Genomic DNA, 16,420 nt, shown 5'->3' with positions numbered 1-16,420 from the left:
GATATTCTAAATCACAGACAAGATAGTGGAAGGCTAAGAGAAGGATGAGGGGAATTTAACGGAAGAAAGAATCTCTCTTCATCCTAGCTGCCAACCTAGGTAATCTTTTGAATTCTATTTAGCAACTCCCTTCTGAAACACCATCACTTCAGTGATATTTCTCACCACACTGATTTTCCTTGATGAGATTTTCCTGCAGTGTGAAGGCATCTTGCTGCTACAACACCTGGGGCATCTATTTCTTTGTCATACTTCAAAGTTGCAGCGAGGAGAGCTTGATTGGATGGCTGCCCAGGAAACCAAATAGGAATTGTGCTTGTTTCCCTCCCAATCACATCCTGCTTGGTCCTTACAGTTGGGGCAGGATGGGGGTAGGGAAACATAAAGTCTAAATTTCTAATTACTTGTACAGCAAGACAAAAGGTTTTCTTCTTCGGCACATCAACTATAAGATGTAAAAAATACCTTTCATATTAGATTCCATAGGCAATGTCTACTGGATTAGTGCTTAGTTTTCTAACACTAAATCAATAATCAATATAGTCAACACTTTGACCACCGCTTATCTGCCACCAGAGACTACAGAATATTAATACTGATTTCTTGTCAACTTAATGGTTTGCTCATTTTACCTTGTACTAATATCTTGAGTGGGCCTTCTTAGCACAAACAGCTTTCCAAAAACCAAAACAATTAGCCTTAAAGTAATAGAATAAATATTGTGCATGGCCTGAACAGAGCACATAGATACATACAGTAGGACAGAATGTCTATAGTTAAAAAACAAAGCAACACAATGAACTGCACACTAAAATGTAACAATTACACATTACAGATACAACCTTGCCTTTTTCCTAATAAATGTTCAATAGCCATAACTAGTAGTTGAGAATACATGCTCAATGTTATACACATAAGTTTTATGTACCCCTTAACATCTAGATTTTCCTATGTTCACTCATAGGTGAACTAGTATTCCATTTTATTACCTTCTCGGGAGAGGAAAATATGGATATTTTCACAAAAGACATCATCAATGAGCTTTCACAATCATGGCAACATAACCAGAAGAAGCAAAAAAAGACTGAGTCAACTTATTGTTATTTATTATTTACAATGTATAAGAAAGGCAAGGAAAATCTCTATATGGGTCATCTATGGGTGGCATAAACAAATGATGAATCTTTGATGGAAAAAGGAAATATTGTATTTCCCTTCCTGTAAACACTTCAGATAGAAAATCTTTCTGGCTATGAAGATTTGCTCAACTCTGCTCGTTCCAATCTTCCTGCTAGAAATCATCTTCACTCTCATGAGGCCTAAAATATTCTTTTCAAGAAAGGGAGTACCATCTACCAGCCTGACTGGGGATTTGGCCATCCTTTTATTGTGCTCTGCCTTGTTAATAATCTGTTAGTCTCTTAATTACAGAGTTACCAGAAATCTCCTAATGGATGTAACTCACTTAAAGGATCAGTGACCCCTAGAGTTAATGATTTTCCCCAGTTTAACTTGAGCTAGAACCAAGATCTCCTCATCTACTACTATTTCATTTAAACCTTGCTGCTTTGCCTGGGAAAGTCCTCTGAGTTGGGAACAGAGAACTAACACACTGGGAATCTGAGGGCTTTAGGTTTAAAACTTAAATCTTAGGGGACTCCAAAGGAGAGGTGATATGATATGGTGAAATGAGCAGGGAAAGAAAGTCTAGCTAAAAGTCTCAGCTTTTCCATTTATTTATGAAAAATCACTTTATCATTCTCTGTACTAGTTGCCTCACCTATATAATGGGAATAATAATCTCTGCTTTATCTGTTTCATAGGATTGTTGAAAGAATCAAATAAAATAATTACATGAAGGAATCTTGTACAGTTAAAAAACACTATCTAAACATGATGAACTATTGTCTTGTAGGAAATACTATAAACTACCAGTGGCTTTTTTAATACCAGATGTTTTTCTCTGTCAGGCTATAAATCATTTTCCATGTTAAAAAAAAAAAAATAACTGAAAGAAAAATAAAAGCACCTATTGTAAACAAAACTTGATTTATTATCTTCCTTTCTAATTAATGATGCCCAAAGGCAATTGTAAAATGATAATATTCTGTTCATCTGCATTCATCCCTTCATCCTTCTGTTCTACAGTGACTGTTCATATGGTAATATGTCACTTAATTTTTGAAGCAAAGCTTACTTCTTTGAAAACGTTTTTAAAAAGGAAATTTCTTTTTCAAGCTTAGGCACAAGGAGATGTCTAATGACTCCACACAACCATTATAAAACAACAGCCATATGCAGACCTAGATCATTAGAAGTAGTAGCACAAAAGGATGGTTGGGGAGGGGGCAGCTGCAATTACTTACCAAGTCAGAATACATCACACAGAAGGGTAAGGGTATCATGTGTTCCCATAATTTCTCAAGAAAATATCTTAATGTTCTTGATACCTCATAATATAAAATTTATCATCTATAAAATAACTATGTATTTTTAGTAGTTGTTTCTTTGGAAGATTTCAAAGCATCTTTTCCTTTACCAAAATGTAAACTATGATATTCTGAGATCAGATTCCTGGAAAAAAAAAAAAATGCAGACTTTCTAAGAAAACAGGAGAAATCAGGGAAAATGAGCCTTATGAACAACATTAGAGCTGATTCTTATCCTGATGTACCACCAACTTGACCTCAAGAAGTACCCTTTCATTTCTGAATATGAGTTGCCTTATTTGTAAAATAGGCTATGTGAAGTTAATGATTCTAAGTTAAGTGAGTTCAAAAGTGAGTTAAAGTTGTTTTACTTCTCACCTTTTATGATTCTAAAATAATTGGGGGAAAGTATGTAAAACACTTAAAATTATTCTGTACAGATTGTACACAGAAGTGCAGAAGAAAGGTTTCTTTCCCTTCCTTATTAGACAACTCTCCTTATGGTTTCAGTCATTTATTTTTTTATCTGTCAGTACTTAAGCATAAAAATTAATAGTTGCATTATTTTTCTGCAAGACCTAATAGCCTCTTACTAGTTTTTAATGCAACATTTTAGAGGATCCCTAGATTTCCTACACTGCAGAAAATTTTCAGTATAGGACCTCTGATTTAACACAGAGCTCAGCATAAGCTGGTAAAAGAGATTATTTTTAAAATACTGAATAGTTTTAGGCAAATCTGTAATTATTTTTACTATAAAAGTTTGGCTCAGCTATGGATAACATTCAAATTGCAGGTGAAAGACTCATGTCCTTCAAACAAGCAGAAAGTTTCATACCAGAACTGGGATACATTTTTTTTCTATGTATGTAGGCCAAAATATCGCTGCCTTATTTTTAGTGAATATACAATAACATGGAAAGAAAGGAAATTATACCACAGTGAAACCTACTGAAAATCCTAGACAGGTAGAGCAGATTGACAATCAGATCATTTATTTTCTGCAATTCTAAACAGAAGCATGCTTCATTTTAAAGAGCCAAAGCAACAAATAAGGGTCAGGAAGCATAGTGAATGTATCTGAGAAAACTATGGTCACATCTAAGTTACTCATAACTAGGATTATGCTGGGAAAAAATAGGACTGAAAGTCAAGTGGCCTCATTTCCAGCCTTGTCTCATTTCTATAAAAAACACCATGGGAAATCACCTCCTTTCTGAAAGCTCTCTCCCCTTGTCTGTTAAGAAATGTTGATTTCCCATACCTCATTCTAGAGACTCACCACCAGAATCTACTGTCCAGCAAGCATTTCCCATCCCAGTAAATAATACAACCATGTCCAATTACAAGACACTACAAGCCCCCATGTCATCTGGCCCCTGTCTCATCTCCTTGTCCTCCATCTTATCTGTGCTCTGCATTATTCATGGCACTCCAGCCACGGTGCCCTCATTTATGTTCCTTGAACATCCCAAGCTCACTCATCTCAAATCTTTTGCATTTATTGTTCCTCTTGCATAAAACATTCTTCCCTAGTTTAAAATACGGCTGCCATCTTCTCATTTTTGTTTTAGTTCAAATGTCTCCTTTTAGAGAGCCTTCTTTAAAAAAATCTTATTTTAACTACTTCTTCATGTTCTAAAGTTACATGCAATTTTATTCTTAAAATCTAGTGACTTCACTCAAAAAGCATAAGTGCCCCACATAAAAGGGCAAAGTGGATCAAAAGGTAGAAATTTCCAGTTAAAAATAACTGTCATGACTGTGTAATGTACAGTATGGTGGCTATAGTTAATAATAATGTATTTCACATTTGAAAGTTGCTGAGAGTTATCTTAAAAGTTCTCATCACACTCAAAAAATTGTGTAACTATGTATGGAAATGTATGTTAACTAGATTTATTGTGGTAATCTTTTGCAATATATGAATATATTGATGCATTACATGGTACACCTGAAACCAACATAATGTTATATGCCAATTATACCTCAATAATGTTTTAAAAATTTTAAAGTATAAACTCTGTGAGGGCTAGAACTCTCTCTGTCTTGTTCACTACTATCCCCCAATGCAAGAGAATTGCCCAACATACAGTAGAAAATCAACATATATTTTAATTGTTTTTTTCAATTTTTCAATTACAATTGACATTTAATATTAAGTTCAGGTGTACAACATAGTGGTTAGGCATTTATATAACTTATGAAGTAATCCCTTAATATTTCTATTTCTCACCTATACTATACATAGTCAATATACAATATTATTGACTAAATTCTCTATACTGTACTTTACATCCTCATGACTATTTTGCAGCTGCCAATTTGTACTTTTGAATTCCTTACCTTTTCACCCAGCTCCCCATTTAGCAACCATCAGTTTTTTCTCTGTATGAGTTTGTTTCTGTTTTATTTATTTGTTTAAATCCAAAATACTAATTTGAAAAGATATATGTATCCTTATGTTCATTGCAGCACAATTTACAATAGCCAAGATATACCAACATAAGTGTCCATAGATCAATAATTGAATAAAGTGGAAGGTGGTATATATATATATAATGGAATATTACTCAGCCATAAAAAGGAATGAAATCTTACCATTTGTGACCACATGGATGGACCTAATGGGTATTATGCTAAGTGAAATGAATTAGAGAACGGCAAATATGATATGATTTCACTTATGTGTGGAATCTAAAAATCAACATCTGTCTTTGGTCACTGAGGAAGCTGAATAACCTCTAAGATTTCCTTTGGCTCTGACATTTTATGTTTTTGATATTTATATAAAAAGTATAAATTATGTAAATTTAAAGGAATAGATTCACAGCTCAAGTATACCCTGAATTATCACTGCACATATGCAAACTACACACTTAAAGTTAGTGTTTTTGTTTTTCCTGTTCATCAAAACTATTATATCATTAAGTTAAGTGAACTTATTTAAAAATTCTGGAAAAGGAGACTGTGCCACCTGACAGCAACCCAGAGAACAGCTTCCTGGAGGGATTATCAAGTATGACAGGAGTTAGTAAGCTACCTTGTTAAAGATATCCTAAAGAGAATGCAAGTCACAAGGCTCCAGGCAAAACCACAGACAAATCATGAAATACTAATCATAGAGGGCTTTCCTGGGAGAAGAACAAAAATAACAGTTTGTTGAGGAGTGAAAAGAAATATGGATCACATGTTATCCTTTAGGCTTAAGATTCCATTTTAAGCTTCAGAGCATTCATGTTTCAACTGTCAAAATGTTCTGTGCTTTGTATAGAAACATCCCTTTCATCCAGAAGCTTACATTTTTATAACCCATTAGAGATCCCAAAACAATTATAATACTGAACATTTGTATGTTTCTTTAATAAGAACTAGCAGTTTCTGAGAGCCTAGTATATATGGCATTATTTTAAGTATCATACACATACTAACCCATTTCATCCTAAAAATAGCCTTTATATGTAGGAATATTATTCTCTCAACATTATGAATGAGGACATGTAAAATCAAAAAAAGGTGAATTTTCTACTCACAACTCTCTAAGGCCTGAATCTCAACTCTTAACTACTGTGCAGATTTTCTAACTTACTTTCATATATATAAATATATGATAATATTTTCACATCATTCTCACAATATTACTATGAGGGAATCAAAGTAGGTTTATTCCCATTTTACAGCTGAGAAAACAAATACATATTTGGGGCAACGATATTGCCCCTCTTCACCGAGGTAGGTACTGACAGAGCCAAAATAAAAAATTCTAACAAAATAGTTTGTCCTTCTTTTCCCACAATATTGACCTATAATAACCAGAAATCTGCTTTTTTTATTAAGAAAGTCAGCTAAGTCAATGTCATGGGATTTAGTGAGGAAAAACTAATAAAATGTGATTGTAAAATCCTAGAGAATTGCTGAACCATGCAGTCTGCAGTGCTTTCTCTTGCTGGCATGCATTCTAGAAATGAATAAATCAGAGTGGCATCCTGTGCTTGTTTGTGGAAGGGAAAGGGAGGGAGGCAGTGATCCATTATACATTGTTTCCCAGAGTAGGACACATCGGCCAGCAGTGCCAAAGCCAAATTTTAAATATTCATGAGGATTGGCCATTCAGAATAGGTTGCACTCCAGGGAAAGGCTGCCCATGCCTTCTTGTCACAAGGTGCACTCTAATTGTGCAGAGTCACAGAGACTACAACAGCCTCAAAAGTGGGGAAACCCAGGGCCCCCTTAATACAGTCTTCTGTAGTTTCTGCTCAGAAATAACAGCAAAGCCTGGGAAAGATGGTCTGATGGAATCTGCATAGGAATTTCCTTTGCACTGAGCTATGGAGATAATGGAATTAGTGTTTCATACTGGGCTTTTTTGACTATGATTTTCATTATTTGCTTTGCCTGTAAGTCTAAAGCAGCTTGCAGAATGGCTTCAGCAATAAGGTCAATGTTCATGACAGTTTCTCAAACAATTCTGTAGATATTACTTTTTGTGATTATTATAATTTTGTTATTTTTCCTAAAGGAAATTGCTTCCTAAAAGAATATATTGGGTCCAAATGACAATATTTATGATTCCATGCAAAAAAAATCCTTATGTGTACTTTATAGGAACTCAGAGAATTCCAATTTCCTCAAGTAAGGTGGATTATTCTTACACACACACACACACACACATACTCTAAGACCATGTAAATAAGGAAGATCAGAAAAGGATCCTGTAATATACTAACTACCCAAAGGCATATTAGATATCTTAAATGTGCTTTTCAATTTACTGATTATGACACATATTAAAAATATATATTAAATTTGAACAACAGAAAGGGAGGCAGAGAGGGAAAGAGAGAGAGAGAGAGAGAAAGGTAAAGAAGAGAGAAACATTTTTTTTTTTTTTACAAAACAATACTATGTGTAATGCACCCTCATATTTTCTATTATATTCCATTCCAGTATATTCTCTTAGATACCATTTTTCAAAGTATTGGTCATGATCCCATAAATTTATTATATGGTCTACCATATAGTCTCAGTCTGCAATTTGAAAGAGATGTAAAGAAATCTCTCAACTAAAACAATAAAAATGCTGAATAATGTATTAAAGATCTGTACATATTTCTGTACGTGATATATATTCCTGGAAAAAAAAATAGTACCAAAGTTTGTTTCCACCCTGAGCATATCTATATACCTCTAGATAATTAAGATTTTATTCACATAATTTTTCAGGATACAGACATCATGGAATAAAGCCAAATGCCAAAAACAGAGAGAAATAGAAATTAAAATAATCCAAAGGAACTTTGGCTTATTTTTTAAAAATGTGTGCTATAGTATAAATATAAGCTATATAATTAAAGACACAAAAGAAAGGCTTAAAACATGAGCAGGTTAAAGAATATTTGAGAAATAATTATTTAGAATTTCTAGAAGTTAAATATATATAATAAACAAATTTTGAAAATTTACTGGGTAGATTAAATAGAATATTTATTTATTTATTCATTTTAGCTCTGAATATTTATTCAGAGCTAAAGACAGAATTAGCGAACAAAAAGATAGATCCAAAGAAAAGGATCCAGAATGCAGCCAGAGAGTAAAAAAAAAATATGATGGAAAACATGAGAGGTTAAGAAACATGCATATTAAGTATAGAGATCTAATATATATAATCAGAGTTATTTCAGAAGATGAATGAGAAAATAGGAGAGAGGCAACATTTAGCAAATTAATGGCTGATAATTTCCCACTGATGTAAAACATTAGTCCACAGATTCAAGAGCCCCAGGAAAGATATATAAAATAAAATCCAACTCTAGATACAGCAAAGTAAGATTTTTTTTAAAAAAAGAAGACATATATAATGATAAATAAGTGATTATATCTAAAAGAAATGACTATATCAAATAATAGTTATACTCTTTAATTTTGAGAAAAAGGAGGCTAGAAACAAAATTCTGAATCACGAAAGAATATAAGTTGGAAAAATGTATTTGACTTAAAGTGTCCATAGGCATTTAAGATGTTTAGGGGCATTGGTGTTAGATTTTATTAGGCTTAGTAGATAATTGCAAAGAGATTGAAGTAATCTCTGAAGTTATAAGTAGAGAGTACATAACTTTTGAAAATAGGCTAGAATCCAAACATTACATGGAAGACAAGAAAGAAGGTAGAAGAAGACAATTAAAAGTAAGACATATGAGATTATGGCATGGCAATTTGGTATGAATTAATACAGATAAATGAGAATCATATATGAACGAGGCTTGTGGGGGATTAAATGTTGCTGCAATTTATTACTGTCAAATTGAAAGGTGGTGTTCATTTCCCCTCTCATTGAAACTGGGCTGGTTCTGAGGCTGCTTAAACAATAAAATGCAGCATAAGTAACACTGAGTCAGTTGCAAGCTTAGACTTTAAAAGAACTGTCAGCTTTCACTTTCTCCTCTTGGAACACATAGTTTGTGTGCTCCTGTGCAGAGCCCAAGTGCTGGTGTGAACAGCCAAAGCAGCATGCAAAGGCCCAGTGCAGACTCTGGTTGAGAGTCCCCAATAAGTCCTGACTGACAAATATGAGAGGAAGCTTTCTTGGATGTTTCAGCCCTTTGGAGTCCCTAAGTGATTCTGTGTAACCAATGTCATGTGGGGAGGAAGAGCTGCCCAACTGAGACCAGTAAACATTAGAATCATAAAAGATCATAAAAGTAGTTGTTTTAAGTCGTTAGTTTTATAGCAGTTTATTTCACATCAGTAGATAATTTAAATAGAGATAAAATCTCTAGTTATTATACCAAGATTATAACACTAGATTGACAAAATCAAACTTTGATGATATACTGTGTAAAAGACATTTAAACTGTCACTTTATTGCAATGCTTTTTTGTACTATGCATTCTTCTAAACACATACGTACTTACTCAATCTACACAGACACTTAGGATATAGTGATGTTATCCCATTTTACAGATGAAGAAAACAAGGAACAGAGGAGTTATTTAATTAGCCCAAGATCACCTGGCCGGCAGATGGCAAAGCAAGATTTCAAACTCAAAACATGTGATTCTAGCTCTTAACCCCTATGCATGCTGCATCTCATCACTTAGTGAGCATTTACCATGTGCAAAGCTCTGTTCTAAGGTCTTTACACTCTTAACCACAACGCTTTAAATCTTTCTCTGGAAGATAATGAGATAAAGATTTTAAACATATTGAAATATACACTACAGCAATGCTAATCGAAAACAGGCTGGAGTTACCTGGAAAATGCCTAACAACATGGACTGTAAAGATAAAAGCATTATAGTGGCAAAGGAGATCATCATGGAATGACAAGAGTTTCAATAAATCAGGGAAGTGTAATGATTTCAAAGTTATAATATACAGATTTAAATAATAATAATAATTTATAGCTTATACTGAGAATTTTTTTAAATAGCATCACAGGGTGAGATTTTTAACAAAGGTATTTCAGTAATATACAGAAGAGAGAGCAATTCAGTAAAGCAACAGAGGATTTCAAAGTACAATAAAAATTAAACTTTATATAATTCACTTATATAGAATATTGCATCAAACAAACCGAAAATTACATAATCTTTTCAAGCTTATATTAAGCAGAATAACAATTGCACATGTGTTAGGCAACAAATTTCAAAAAACTCTGTGGATTTCAGATAAGATTTTCTGAACACAACGCAATTGAGACTGAAATCAATAGCATAAACATAAGTAGGGAAAAACTTCATACATTTGACCAACCTTATTAATGCACAGGGAAGCAAAATCCTTAAAAAACAAACAAACAAACAGTGAACTAAATCCAACAATGTACTAAAAAGTTAATACATTACGACCAAGCTGGATTTATCACAAGAAGGCAAAATTGGTTTCATGTACTATCTCATTCTATTGGTTAATGTAACTGTTACATAATCTTATTAAAGCGACTTAAATTCTCTAATCATCAGTCTTCTCATCCATAAAATGGTGAATTAGCTCTGTTCTATCTCTATCTCAGATGATAAAGATGGTTAAATTAAAAGTTCAATGATTTTAAATGTGGTTTGTAAACTAAAAAACATTATAATAAAGAGATAAATTATTTTATTATACACAAAAGTTTTATTAATATTATTTTTGCTTTTCAACCATGTCAAAAACACTTAATGAGCTATATAGAACACTATGGTCAACATGAGGAATAGTGTATTCTTAAAACAAAAATGTAAAATGGACATGTAAAAAAATTTATGTATACAGTCAAAAAATAATAATAAAATAAACAGCTTTTTATGCATCATCCAGGTTATGAGATAATGATGTCCTCAGAGGCCTACTGTAAATATTCTTTGATCACACCCAAAGTTAATCATAATTCTGAAATCTGTGTTATTTTTTTGGTCTTCTTTACAGGTTTACATCTGTGGTAATATCCCCAAGTGTATATGTGTATGTATAGTTTTATGTATTTTTTTTAAGAGTCAAAAGGAAAGTTTATTAGAAAAGGGATAACACTCCAGAATGGGGTCTCCTTACTGAGGCAGTGAGTGAGAGGGACCTAGTTTTATCCATTTTTGAAATTTAAATTTGTAGAATCATATTAGCTGTAGATCTATATGACTTGCTTCTTTTGCTCAACCTCATGCAAAGATTTTTCAACTGCGTTATCTATACATATGGTTCATTAACATTTTCTACTGCATAGATTTCTATTGTATAAATATATTGCAGTGATATCTATTTTAATGATAATGAACATTTGGGTTATGCAAGTTTTTATTTAATTGATTCAAACAATGTTATTGTGAGCATTGCTGTCCATATTTCCTTCTCTGTTGTACAAGGGTAAAACTTTATTTAGATTTTACTCCTAGAAGTGAAATCATGTGTCAGTACATTTTAAATACACCAAGAAATTTCCAACTAAGAAGTTTATATATACTTACATGCCCATCTACAGTGGATGAGCCTTCCTGTTGAATTACATTCTCAAAATTCAAGATATATCCCAACTTCTCAATTTTTATTAATATAACTTGAAATGGTTTCTTGAGGTTTTACATTGTGTTTCTCTGTTTAACAGTGAGATTAAATATATTTCCTTTTTTATTTATTGTTCACTTATTTTCTCTTCTGTGGAATGCCTCTTCTTGTCTTAAGCCCATTTTATTTTTAATCATTTCTAATTAAGTATTGATAGGTACAAATAATATTTAAACAATATACCTGAGATATAAAAAAATACAATACAATAAACACCGATACTTTTGAATTTCCTGTGTATCCTTCTTGATCCCACTACCCTTCCTCATGCGTGAATGTAACCTTAATAGTAAATTGTGCACCCCATAGTTTTTCTTATAACTCTCCTGTGTGGTTTTTATATTGTTTTACTACATATGTGTGAGTTATAAACTTTTCTCCTCACCCTCATGTTCAGTAACACTTTTTCTATTAGCATTAGCTGGACTAGTCAACATGACTCAGGAGAGTAATTCAATAGCATTAAATAAATTCCTTCAGCAGATTACATAGATCTGCCTTTGACTTTCAGTTTGAGAGTTATGTTTGAACTGACAAGGTGTTTTATTCTCACTCCTTTTTGTATTTAACTTGATATTAACCATCATGTCTGTTTCTCCCTCATGTACATAATTAATAGTAGTAATCAATACTACTATATCAATAACTATTATAATAGTAATCATTGTTCTATTTAATATTTGAGGATAACCTTTTCCAGATCTCTAAGTTTCTCTCTAGGTATAGCTTTCCCTCTCTGGCACCCTGACCCATTAACTCTAACAGCTTTGATCTTCCTGGACTCCATCTCCTTTATTCATAGTAATTGTGGGCCCTACCTCAGTTCCTTCTCACTCTGCTGTGGCCTAGAAACTCTCTTAAGGCAGGACATAGGGCATATGTAAGGCTTTTCTCATTTGTCTCCCATCTCTTTGTTGCTTGGGGTCTAATATATTGAAACAATATTTTTATATATTTTTGTGTGTGTTTGTATTTGTGTGTGTGTGTGTGTGTGTGTGTGTGTGCATATTTTAACTGTATGTGGGTAAATTCAGTCCCTGTTATTCCATTTTCACCAGAAGCAGAATCCTTTAATTCTCTATTCATATTTTAAATATACTTCTATAGAAATCTTTCAGATAGTTATATTTTCTCCATAAATTATAATGTAATATTATTTTTTATTCAATATCTATACCTCTCCCTATTGGTAGTATATTTTCTCATATAATTGATGTTCTTTTTACTACCACCTTCAATTTTAATTTGGTTGTTTTAAGTAGGAATGCCATGTATCTAGAGATGGAGAAGCCTGGTACTTGCTAATATATCTATATGTTATATAGATATAACATATCTATATCAAACTTCATATCTGCTTCAGCTGAGTCCTTATAAATTTCACTCATATACTAATGTCCATTTATCAGTTTGAAATTTACATAGCTATGTAAATAACATACATTTACACTTTATCCTCACATGTACTGGAGGCCTGTATTTCAGATTTGCCACTGGCAATTTTTTTCCCACCCTAGTCTTTCCTTCTTTCCTCCCTCTTCTATTTTACTCTGCCTTCCCCTCCTCTTCCATCTCAGTCTCTTTTTCTCAAATTCCAATATTTTTTGAAGTGATAATCTAGTCCTTGCTTCTTTAACGTATGTGTTAACTCTCATGGTGGGAATTTACTGGGTTGCTGAGTTATAATTTTTTTTTACATATTCTAGATACAAGTCCATTATAGGATTTGCAAATATCTTTCCCCATTCTGTGGATTGTATTTTCAGTTTCTTGATGCTGACACTTGAAGCACGAAAGTTTTTAATTTCAATGCTTTATCTTTTTTTTGTACCACTTGTGCTTTGGGAGTCATATCTAAGAAACCATTGACTAATGGTTTTCAAGATCACAAAGAATTTCTATGTTTTTTTTCTGAGAGTTATAGCTTTTACACTTAACTACAATCTATTTTAAGCTACATTTTGTATACAGTATGAGATGGAGGTTTAAATTCATTCTTTTGCAAGTGTATATACAATTTTTCCAGAACCATTTGTTAAAAGTATTATTTTATTCCAGAATGAATTATCTCGGCACCCTTGTCAAAAACCAATTGACATCACCTAGAAAGACCAGGTGCTGTAGACGTAAAAAAACAAAAATTAAAGGATTGTAAGTTGACAAGTTCCTTGCAATCTGTGAGGTCAACCAAAGATTGCCTTGCCTAAAAATGAATAATAATAATAATAATAATAATAATAATAAATAATAAAAAAAACCCATTGACCATAAATATATGGCTTTAATTCTGGACTTTCAATCGTATTCCTTTGATTTGCATGTCTGTCCTTGTGTCAGTACAACATAGTCTTGATTACTGTAGCATTGCAGTGTTTCAAAATAAGAAAGTGTAAATCTCCAACATTCTTTCTTTTTAAATATTGTTTTGTCTATTCTGAGTCTCTTGCATTTTAATCTGAGGTAAGAGATTAATGCTTTTTTATTCCTTTCCTGAACAGATGAACAGTCCTGCTCATTCAGTAGCCTTTAAGATTCCTGAGAAAATGCAATTATTGTCTAAGCATGTTATAAACACCTCACTGCTCAGTTTTTTCTCTTTTTAGTCAGTCACATTCTTATTAGCTCCAACTGGCAGTTGCACTTCAAGCAACTACAGTATTAAATTGCCACTATTTCTGAAAAATGCCCTGGGAATAAGGCTATACACAGAGTGAGTAATGATCAAGGTCAGAAAGGAAAGCCCTGGGAATAAAGCTTTTCAGTAAGTTTCCACATAGGTCAGATAGTGACACTTTTCTGAAGGTGAGACATTTGGAAATCTTCAAATCTGTTCTGTACCCTCCAGTGGCTGCTAGGCTGCTGGTAATGCTGCTGATTTTTAAGGCTGCCATAGAGTTGGGGAAAGAGGATAGAATTAGGGCAAGTTAAAAACACCATGAAGCTCAGTGTTATTACTGAGATACAGCCGTTAAGATTTCTTAAGTAATGCTTTTTGGAATGTTTCAAGCATTTGTTTACCTGGAGTTCTGAAAAAGATTTGAACAGATTTGACGCTGTTCTCATTACTTTTATGGAGAAGTGGATTTTCTGAGTTTCTTAATCTGCTGTTCCAGGGTGTTTCTATCTAGGATGAGATTTAAAGTCTCAATTTCTAGCTAATCAAGATTTTCAGTAAGCTTTTCCCCTCTACGTTCTACCTGCTAATCTTCTGCTTCTTCTTCACTCTGGGTTTGGTGGTGGTGGTGGTGGTGGTGGTGGTGGTGTGGTGGTGGTGGTGGTGGTGGTGGGGTGGTGGTTTCAAGGTAGAGAATATATATATTTTTAATATAACTTTTAACCTGTAATCCATGTATTGCAGATGAGAAGGGTGTTTTTTTTTTATTTACATCAATTCTATTTCAAATATCAAACAAGAGTGTAAAAATACTTCTTTAAATGATAACCAAAAACAAAAAAGTAATTTTTACAAAGTGCCAAGTGGTGGTAAGAAATGAGATCCATAACAAAGATGATAGCCTAGCTCTTGGTTAGGAAAAAGCCAACTTTTCTACTAAAATAGAAAGAAAAATAGGAATATGAATGGCAGAATACCGGGAAGTCTAGAATTATAGGAATAAGCAGGTAAGAAAGTTCTTGTCTTATGATATATTTTCTCTGAAAATAGAATGTAGTAAAAGGTTAGAAATGGTAAAATCAGTTCTTAAAAATATGGAGACATGTTAAAATAAATGTGGAGAATGGAGGGGAAAACCTTAAGATTCATAAGATAATGTTTCTCTGTTTTGAGAACATAGTAAGAGTAGAAATCATGAATCTATAATGCCAATAATCTGCACTATTGTATAATTTAATATGACATCGGAGCTCCACCAACCAGTTCTTAAGCCATATAGAATCACTTCTGTCTCCACACACATCATACTCTTTCATACCTTCATGCTTGTACAGTGCCTATCTCCAGTTCTCTATAACATAGAGCATGTAGTCTTCCTTCATCTCTCATTTGCTTCTCTCCAAGGAAGATCTATGTCTTATCTGATTAATGAGCTGGATAAAGAGCCACAGTCTTCATGCTGTCTCAGATCACTGTTCTTGTACATAACTCTACTCTGGTGGGGTATACTCACAGAGACAGGATTTTCTTTACTTGTATGGAAAAAAAGAATTCTTAGCTTCTTTCTAAAACAGTTCTTAGACTGTGATATGTTTCAGTCAATCAACTCATTTAGTAGGTTGGTAGTTAAGAAGCATTTTTTTTTATATCTGATCCAAGCCCCATTCTCTAAAAAATGTTTACCAGTTTTGAAAAGATAGGTTGGCTCCGGTTTTAGTTCAGGCTGTTCTAACAAGTTACTACAGAGTGGGTGGCTTATCAAGAACGCAATTTATTTCTCACAGTCTTTGAGACTGAAGAGTCCAAGATCAAAGTGGCAGTAGATTCTGTGTCTAGTGAGAGCTTGCTCCCTGGTTTATAAACACTGCCTTCTAGCTCTATACTTACATAGAAGAAAAAGCAAAAGATCTCTATGGAGTTCTTATTAAAGGCACCAGTCCTATTCGTGAGGGCTCCACCCTCCTGTCCTAATCACCTTCTAAATGCCCCACCTCCAAATATCATGACATTGGTCATTAGGATTTCAACATAAGAATTTTTTGAGAGGGAAGAAATACAAACCTTCAGCCCATAACAAACCTTTTTTGTTTATTTCAGTTTATATATTATTATCATCCTCAAACGCCAGCAGTCATCTTTAATAAAAATTTAACACATTATTGGTCTTCTCAGTGAACACATTTTTTGCTCTATACTAGACTTTAAGCACCTTGGGTGCAGCAAACATGATTGTATTGAATACTTACTACCTAATCAAGTAATCTAAACATAATAAGCACACGGTAATTGTTGATTAAAGTAGAGGGCAATTCCTTATGACAAAAAAGAAAAAAGAAAGAAA

Source organism: Pteropus medius, unplaced genomic scaffold, assembly GCF_902729225.1.
Source record: "Pteropus medius unplaced genomic scaffold, Ma_sr-lr_union100, whole genome shotgun sequence".
Taxonomy (NCBI): domain Eukaryota; kingdom Metazoa; phylum Chordata; class Mammalia; order Chiroptera; family Pteropodidae; genus Pteropus; species Pteropus medius.
The sequence above is the reverse complement of the archived record's forward strand: the minus strand, read 5'-3'. Positions refer to the sequence as shown.